Consider the following 9,025-nt stretch of genomic DNA (forward strand, 5'->3'; position numbering starts at 1 on the left):
TGGAGGGTCAGTACTGAGGGAGTGCAGCACTGTCGGAGGGACAGTACTGAGGGAGTGCTGCACTGTTGGAGGGACAGTACTGAGGGAGTATTGCACTATCGGAGGAACAGTACTGAGGGAGTGCTGTACTGTCAGAGGGTCAGTACTGTGGGACAGCTGCACTGTTGGAGGGACAGTACTGAGGGAATGCTGCTGTATTGGAGGGTCAATACTGAGGGAGTGTTGCACTGTCGGAGGGATAGTACTGAGGGAGTGCTGCACTGTCGGAGGGTCAGTACTGAGGTAGTGCTGCAGTGTTGGAGGGAACGTACTGAGGGAATGCTGCACTATTGGAGGGTCAATACTGAGGTAGTGCTGCACTGTCGGAGGGTCAGTGCTGAGGTAGTGCTGCACTGTTAGAGGGAACGTACTGAGCATGTGTTGCACTGTAGGAAGGACAGTACTGAAAGAGTGTTGCACTGTTGGAAGGACAGTACTGAGGGAGTGCTGCACTGTTGGAAGGACAGTACTGAGGGAGTGCTGGACTGTTGGAAGGACAGTTTTGAGGGAGTGCTGTACTGTTGGAAGGACAGTATTGAGGGAGTGCTGCACTGTTGGAGGGAACGTACTGAGGGAGTGTTGCACTGTTGGAAGGACAGTACTGAGGGAGTGCTGCACTGTTGGAAGGACAGTACTGAGGGAGTGCTGCACTGTTGGAAGGAAAGGACTGTGGGAGTTCTCCACTGTTGGAAGGACAGTACTGAGGGAGTGCTGTACTGTTGGAAGGACAGTATTGAGGCAGTGCTGCACTGTTGGAAGGACAGTATTGAGGGAGTGCTGTACTGTTGGAAGGACAGTATTGAGGGAGTGCTGCACTGTTGGAAGGACAGTATTGAGGGAGTGCTGCACTGTTGGAAGGACAGTATTGAGGGAGTGCTGCACTGTTGGAAGGACAGTACTGAGGGAGTGCTGTACTGTTGGAAGGACAGTATTGAGGGAGTGCTGTACAGTTGGAAGGACAGTATTGAGGGAGTGCTGCACTGTTGGAGGGAACGTACTGAGGGAGTGCTGCACTGTTGGTGACAGTACTGAGGGAGTGCTGTACTGTTGGAAGGACAGTACTGAGGGAGTGCTGCACTGTTGAAAGGACAGTACTGAGGGAGTGCTGCACTGTTGGAAGGAAAGGACTGTGGGAGTTCTCCACTGTTGGAAGGACAGTACTGAGGGAGTGCTGCACTGTTGGAAGGACAGTACTGAGGGAGTGCTGCACTGTTGGAAGGACAGTATTGAGGGAGTGCTGCACTGTTGGAAGGACAGTATTGAGGGAGTGCTGCACTGTTGGAGGGAACGTACTGAGGGAGTGCTGCACTGTTGGAAGGACAGTACTGAGGGAGTGCTGTACTGTTGGAAGGACAGTATTGAGGGAGTGCTGTACTGTTGGAAGGACAGTATTGAGGGAGTGCTGCACTGTTGGAGGGAACGTACTGAGGGAGTGTTGCACTGTTGGAAGGACAGTACTGAGGGAGTGCTGCACTGTTGGAAGGACAGTACTGAGGGAGTGCTGTACTGTTGGAAGGACAGTATTGAGGGAGTGCTGCACTGTTGGAAAGACAGTACTGAGGGAGTGCTGCACTGTTGGAAGGAAAGTACGAGGGAGTGCTGCACTGTTGGAGAGTCAGTACTGAGGGAGTGCTGCACTGTCGGAGGATCAGTAGTGAGAGAGTGCTGCACTGTCGGAGGGAAAGTACTGAGGGATTGCTGCACTGTCGGAGGCTCAGTACTGAGGGAGTTCTGCACTGTCGGAGGGTCAGTACTGAGGGAGTGTTGCACTATTGGAGGGAGAGCACTGATAGATTGCTGCACTGTCGGAGGCTCAGTACTGAGGTAGTGCTGCACTGTCGGAGGCTCATTACTGAGGGAGTTCTGCACTGTCGGAGGGTCAGTACTGAGGGAGTGTTGCACTATTGGAGGGAGAGCACTGATAGATTGCTGCACTGTCGGAGGCTCAGTACTGAGGTAGTGCTGCACTGTCGGAGGCTCAGTACTGAGGGAGTTCTGCACTGTCGGAGGGTCAGTACTGAGGGAGTGTTGCACTATTGGAGGGAGAGCACTGATAGATTGCTGCACTGTCGGAGGCTCAGTACTGAGGTAGTGCTGCACTGTCGGAGGCTCAGTACTGAGGGAGTTCTGCACTGTCGGAGGGTCAGTACTGAGGGAGTGTTGGACTATTGGAGGGAGAGCACTGATATATTGCTGCACTGTTGGAGGCTCAGTACTGAGGTAGTGCTGCACTGTTGGAGGGAACGTACTGAGGGAGTGTTGCACTGTTGGAAGGACAGTACTGAGGGAGTGCTGCACTGTCGGAAGGACAGTACTGAGGGCGTGCTGCACTGTTGGAAGGACAGTACTGAGGGAGTGCTGCACTGTTGGAAGGACAGTACTGAGGGAGTGCTGCACTGTTGGAAGGACAGTACTGAGCAAGTGCTGCACTGTCGGAGGGTCAGTACTGAGGGAGTTCTGCACTGTCGGAGTGTCAGTACTGAGAGAGTGTTGCACATGTTGGAGGGACAGTACTGATAGAGTGCTGCTCTGTCGGAGGGTCAGTAGTGAGGGTGTGCTGCACTGTTGAAGGACAGTACTGAGGGAGTGCTGCACTGTCGGAGGGTCAGTACTGAGGGAGTGCTGCACTGTCGGAGGCACAGTACTGAGGGAGTGCTGCACTGTCGGAGGGTCAGTCGTGAGGGAATGCTGCACTGTTGGACGGTCAGTACTGAGGGACTGCTGCACTGTCGGACGGACAGTACTGTGGGAGTGCTACACTGTCGGAGGGACAGTACTGAGGGAGTGCTGCACTGTCGGAGGGACAGTACTGAGGGAGTGCTGCACTGTCGGAGCGTCAGTCGTGAGGGAATGCTGCACTGTTGGACGGTCAGTACTGAGGGACTGCTGCACTGTCGGACGGACAGTACTGTGGGAGTGCTGCACTGTCGGACGGACAGTAATGAGGGAGTGCTGCACTGTCGGAGGGTCAGTCGTGAGGGAATGCTGCACTGTTGGACGGTCAGTACTGAGGGAGCGCTGCACTGTTGGAGGGTCAGTCGTGAGGGAATGCTGCACTGTCGGAGGGTCAGTACTGAGGGAGTTCTGCACTGTCACAGGGTCAGTACTGAGGGACTGCTACACTGTCGGAGGGACAGTACTGAGGGAGTGCTGCACTGTCGGAGGGACAGTACTGAGGGAGTGCTGCACTGTCGGAGGGACAGTACTGAGGGAGTGCTGCACTGTCGGAGGGACAGTACTGTCGGGGTGTTGCACTCTTGGAGCGGCTGTGTTTTGGATGAGACATTCAACCAAGTCCCTTTTGCCCTCTCAGGTCAGTGCATAAGTTCGCACAGCTACTATTTTGAAGATGATGTCTGTGAGTTCCCCCCAGCGTCCTGTCCAATCTTTATCCCAATATCATCAATAAATAAAAAGAGATTATCTGGTCATTATCTCATTGCTGTTTGTGAGATCTTTCTGTGTGCAAATTGACTGCTGCATTTCGTATGTTACAGCAGTGACTACATTTCAAATATACTTAATTGGTTGAAAAGCACTTTGGGATGTCCTGAGGTCATGAAAAGGGCAGTTTAAATAATGGTCTTTCTTTGTTTCTTCCATCAAGTAATCCTGGGATGTTGGCCTTTCCCTCAAGGAGCTGGAATACAAAGGGATGGAAGTGATGTTTCAGCTGTCCAGAACCTTGGTCAGACCCCATGTGGAGTAAGTCTGTTTAGTCTGGGCCCCGCACCTCAGGAAGGTTATACTGGCCATGGAGGGGAAGCAGCATGGATTTACCAGAATGTTCCTGATTTCCATCGCTCCACCATTGGCGGCCCTGCTTTCAGCTGCCTGGGTCCTAAGCTCTGGAATTCCTTCCCTAAACCTCTCTACTTCTCTACCTCACACTCCTCCTTTCAGATGCTCCTTATAACCCACCTCTTTTACTAAGATTTTGGTCACCTGTCCTAATATCTGTGGGAAAGGTGCTATATAAATGCAAGTTATTGTGTTCTCATGAGTTTTGAAAATTGAGGGTTGATCTAATCGAGTCATCTAAAATGATAAAAAGATTTGTTCAGGTAGATAGAGAGAAACAATTTCCGAGCAACTTAAAAATTGGTGCCAGGCCGTTCAGGGGTGATGTCAGGAAACACTTCTTCACACAAAGGGGGAGTGGAAATCTGGGACTCTCCCCCCTCAAAAGCTGTAGATGTTGAGGGTCAATTGGAGCTTTCAGGACTGATATCGACAGATTTTTCTTGGGTAAGATTATTAAGGGGCAAAGGCAGGAAAATGGAGTTGAGGTATAGATCAGCCAAGATTTGAATGAATGGCAGTACAGTCTTGAGGGGCTGAATAGCCTCCTCCTGTTCCTATAAATTGTCAGGTCAGCAGTTCAGGCTTTGGGGAGGGTATTTTAATGTGGTGAGACTGGGAGTATGTGGGGGTTAAATGGGAAAAAATTCTGAGTGAATCAGGAATCTGGCTGCAACTCAGTGAGTTACAGGTTTTCAGGGGGTGGGACAAGGGGCAGGCAACCAACCGGCTCCGAGGAGGTGGGTTGGCACTTTAAATATGTTAATAAGGCTGGAAGCATCGGGTTTAAACTACTTTAATTTAAGCCTGGTTTAATTGTGGCCGGCCAGGTTTCCCCAGCCCTGGGACAGCTTCAGGGAGCACTGCTTGTGGATCAAAAGGAGCAGTAACAAAGAACAAAGAACAGTACAGCACAGGAACAGGCCATTCGGCCCTCCAAGCCTGCGCCGATCTTGATGCCTGCCTAAACTAAAACCTTTTGCACTTCCGGGGACCGTATCCCTCTATTCCCATCCTATTCATGTATTTGTCAAGATGCCTCTTAAACGTTGCTATCGTATCTGCTTCCACCACCTCCCCTGGCAGCAAGTTCCAGGCACTCACCACCCTCTGTGTAAAGAATTTGCCTCGCACATCCCCTCTAAACTTTGCCCCTCTCACCTTAAACCTATGTCCCCTAGTAACTGACTCTTCCACCCTGGGAAAAAGCTTCTGACTATCCACTCTGTCCATGCCACTCATAACTTTGTAAACCTCTATCATGTCTCCCCTCCACCTCCGTTGTTCCAGTGAAAACAATCCGAGTTTATCCAACCTCTCCTCATAGCTAATGTCCTCCAGACCAGGCAACATCCTGGTAAACCTCTTCTGTACCCTCTCCAAAGCTTCCTCCTGGCCCCCAAGCTTTCCCAATATCAGCCCACCCCATCTACACAGGCAAACTCCACTCCCCTGGGATCAGATTCTGCCTGGGATTGGACCCCTCCTCATGGGGTCGGGGATCAGAGCTACCTGGTCCTATAGCCGTGTCCTGAGTGCTCTCCACTCAACCGGAACCCAGATTCTGGGGTTCTAGAATCAATTTTCAGTCTCAGGGTGATGAAGGGATTCTAGAACATCAGTGGAAAGAACAGCCAGGCCTCCTGCTCTGGATCAATTTTCAGAGACCCCCACCCCTCCACCTCACTGGGTGAGGTCAGGATCAGTCCTGGCTGTGATGCTTCCAATGTTGAATAGACTTTTTATTCATGTGTGGGATGAGGACGCCACAGAGACTCATACATAAAGAATGGCCCTTGGGGTGGGGTATCAGAGGACACCTGCTGTGTGATAGGCTGAACCCCAGAAAGAGTCAGTATCACCAGGAGATGGGGAGAAATTTGTTGAGAAAAAAAGAAGATAATTAATCCAAAGAGGGTTAAGTCATCCCCAAAAATCAGGTCCTTATTTTAATTAAAAAATCATTCTAAATCTCTTCTCAGTAATATCGATGTGTTAATGTGGCAGCTGGTGAATCACAGTGTGATTACATCAAAGGACATTCAGGTCATTCCTCCACTAGATAGATTGGGACACACGTAGACTGTCACTCACATTATGAATCTTCTCTGGGACAGTGCGTCATCAGACTGGAGGAAACTGCGGATCCCGATGATGTCAGGTGATTAAAGGTGTCAGGAGAAAGTGCTGACCTTAGGATATGTCAGTCTCAGCAAACTTTAACACAAGAGAAAACAAACCAGGGATGAGGTACAGAGAAAGTCTCCTTTTACACAAAAAAGGAAAAGAAAAAAAATAGGAAAAAAAGAGAAACAAAACAGGCTTAGATACAGAGTAAAGCTCCCTCTACACTGTCCACATCAAACACTCCCAGGACAGGTACAGCACGGGGGTTAGATACAGAGTAAAGCTCCCTCTACACTGTCCACATCAAACACTCCCAGGACAGGTACAGCACGGGGGTTAGATACAGAGTAAAGCTCCCTCTACACTGTCCCCCTCAAACACTCCCAGGACAGGTACAGCACTGGGATTGGCTGGGCAATTTGGAGCACTTCCTGCCAGCAATCAGGGGGTGCAGCTGCACCTGTGCTGCAGCAACTGCGGAGTGGAGAGAGGAGAGTGGAATAACTGCAAAGAGGTGACTGTAGCATGGAGACAGCTGCATTTACTGAGGAACTGTTGCACTTTTTCAAGGATTAAGAAGACCTGCAAGTCATTTTGGAGAGGTGGGTGTTGGAGCACCAGAGAACTATTGGTTGTTTGGACTGTTGGGGGAGGGAGGAGGCACCGGAAGATCCAGGGGTGGGGCTGCCAAATTCTATAGGGAGCCCCTGTATTGCTCCTGTGTTTATCTGCCATCCTGCACAGAAGGGACTCCCTCCCCACCCTCAACTGTGTGGCTCGGGACGGCTGGAGCTGCCCGGCTGAAGACTAGCTTTATACAACAACAGAAAAGGGAGAGAACCGGGCGGCTTTCGCCGACCTGGGCGAAGAGCCCTCCCCTAACTGGAAGATTGAATTGTAGACTCTGCAGGAAGGTGCTCCAACCACCAAGTGAACTGTAACATCCTCGCAGCTGTTCTCTCTCTCCCATCACTCGGCCACCTATCCTCTCCTCTCCTCTCCTTGTCCTTTTCAACCCTATCCTCCTCTACTCCCATCCCCACCTCCCCCATCATATTGTTTGTGTTAAAGAAAACTGTTGTGTGCTTTGTTTCTTGGGGGTGGGCGTAGCTCTGCGACCCCATGGCAAGCCCCTCTTCGCTGGTGGCGGGGCCTTCCCGTTCATATGCTGCTGCGGCTGCCGCAGCTACACCTGTTGCCCCGTCACCGTTTGCTTTATTAACATCGAAGCATGGGGTCAAGAGCTACGTCCACCCGAACATGACTATCGAGGCATGCGTGAAAGCAATGGCCGAGGTTGGCAGCCCTTCGGCCATTGTTGCAGCCTTTAAAATGTATGGGAAGGCGGTGTTATTCCTGAGGACCGAGCGGGCGGTGTCCCTGGCTCTGAGCAAGGGGCTCACCGTGGGCGGGACCTTTCTGCCAGTGGACCCCCTGGAGGCCACTGCGCAAAGGCTCATTCTATCCAATGTCCCGCCCTTCATTCCTGGTGAGCTCCTCCTTCCCCACCTGCACCATCTGGGGGAGGTAAAGACGGGGCTCACCCCAGTCCCGCTCGGTCTTCGGGAGAACAGCCTCCGACACGTGTACTCCTTCCGCCGCCAGTTATTCATGCAACTGGCGCGGGAGGAGGTGACAGAGGGCCACTTTAATGTAGAATTCCAGGGGACGGCCTACCGCGTCTTCTGGACCTTGGACGGGGTGCGGTGCCATGTCTGTAAGGGGGTGGGGCATGTTCGTAAGAACTGCCCCAACCTCCCGGCTGCCAACTCCAACTCGGCGGCCCAGGGTGGCGACACTGCACCTCCTCCCACCCCCCCTACACCACCACCAGATACCATTCAGTCGGTACCGGAGGCTGTGGTTTTCACGGCCTCCGGCAGGGAGGGGGGTTCCCGTCCAAGTGGAAGGAAGGCGCGGAGGAGAAATAAACATCGAGAGGCGTGTTCCCCGGACACCGTGACACTACCCGAGTCTGAGCTCAGCACAAAGCCCGATCTCGGGAAGTCAACTTGCCCCAGGGCTGGGCTCAGGCCCAGAGTGAATAAAAAAAAGGAGAGTGTGGAGGTGGAGGCCTCTGATGATATGGAGGTGTCTGAGCCTCTGCGCCCTGGTGGGAAAAAGAGGAGAAGGCACCCCTCCACAGAGGTAATGAGGGGCCCTGAGGCGCAGGGCCCATCTGTTGGAGGGGAGCTGTCTCCTGTCTCAGGTCCCCAGGTTTCCCCTACCGCTACCACCAAGGCTACAAAGTCCGGGCAAGAGCTCCCTATTCCTCAGGATGGAGGGGAGAGGAAGGCCCCGGTACATGAGGCCCCTCCTGAAGGAGTAAGTGGGGTCCTGCTTGTGGTGGGGGAGCCTGGGGACTCCGCCCATTCTGCCACTGCTACTGGGTCGGGTGCCCTGAGTGAAGGGGAGGGCGAGGCCCCAGAGGGTCGGCCCTCCCAGCCGGAGTCCACCACCAACCTAGAGACACCCGACCCGGTTATAACCAAGAATGCTGCCCCATCTGCTGGGCCTGTGGGTGCTGACGGAGCGGGAGATGGCCTCCTCTCTCCGCCTCCAGTCTCGGCTCCGGCTGGTTTTCCGGAGTCGGGAACTTCTGTCTCCCCTGGACCACTCATTGGTCTGGGGACGGAGGTGGAGGGGGGTCCTGAACCGCTGGTGCCTACAGGCTCCAGTTTCACAATAGAATCCAGAGAGGACTCCTCCGCCATCGATCCTGGGGGTGGGATCGCGACGGAGGCGGGACCAGCTGGCGCGGCCGGGACGTCCACCCCACAGTGTGCGGTGGGTGTGTCGGCCGCTGGCGGTGACGACCCGGAGGAGGATGGGGATTCGGTGGGGGGCACGGAGGATGATCTTGATTCCATCGCCAGTGAGGTGGTGGAGTCCCTCGTGCCTCCCACCGAATCTCCTCTCATCCCCACGGCGGAACTCCGGGATTTCCTCGCGGTTGGCAGGGGCTGCCACAATAAAGTTCAGCTGGCCCTCAACCGCTGGTCGAATCTGGCGCTGATCATCCAGTCCGTCCGTGCTGCCCTGAAGATAACGGGCAAGC

This window comes from Heterodontus francisci, chromosome 11 (genome assembly GCF_036365525.1).
Source record: "Heterodontus francisci isolate sHetFra1 chromosome 11, sHetFra1.hap1, whole genome shotgun sequence".
Lineage (NCBI taxonomy): Eukaryota > Metazoa > Chordata > Chondrichthyes > Heterodontiformes > Heterodontidae > Heterodontus > Heterodontus francisci.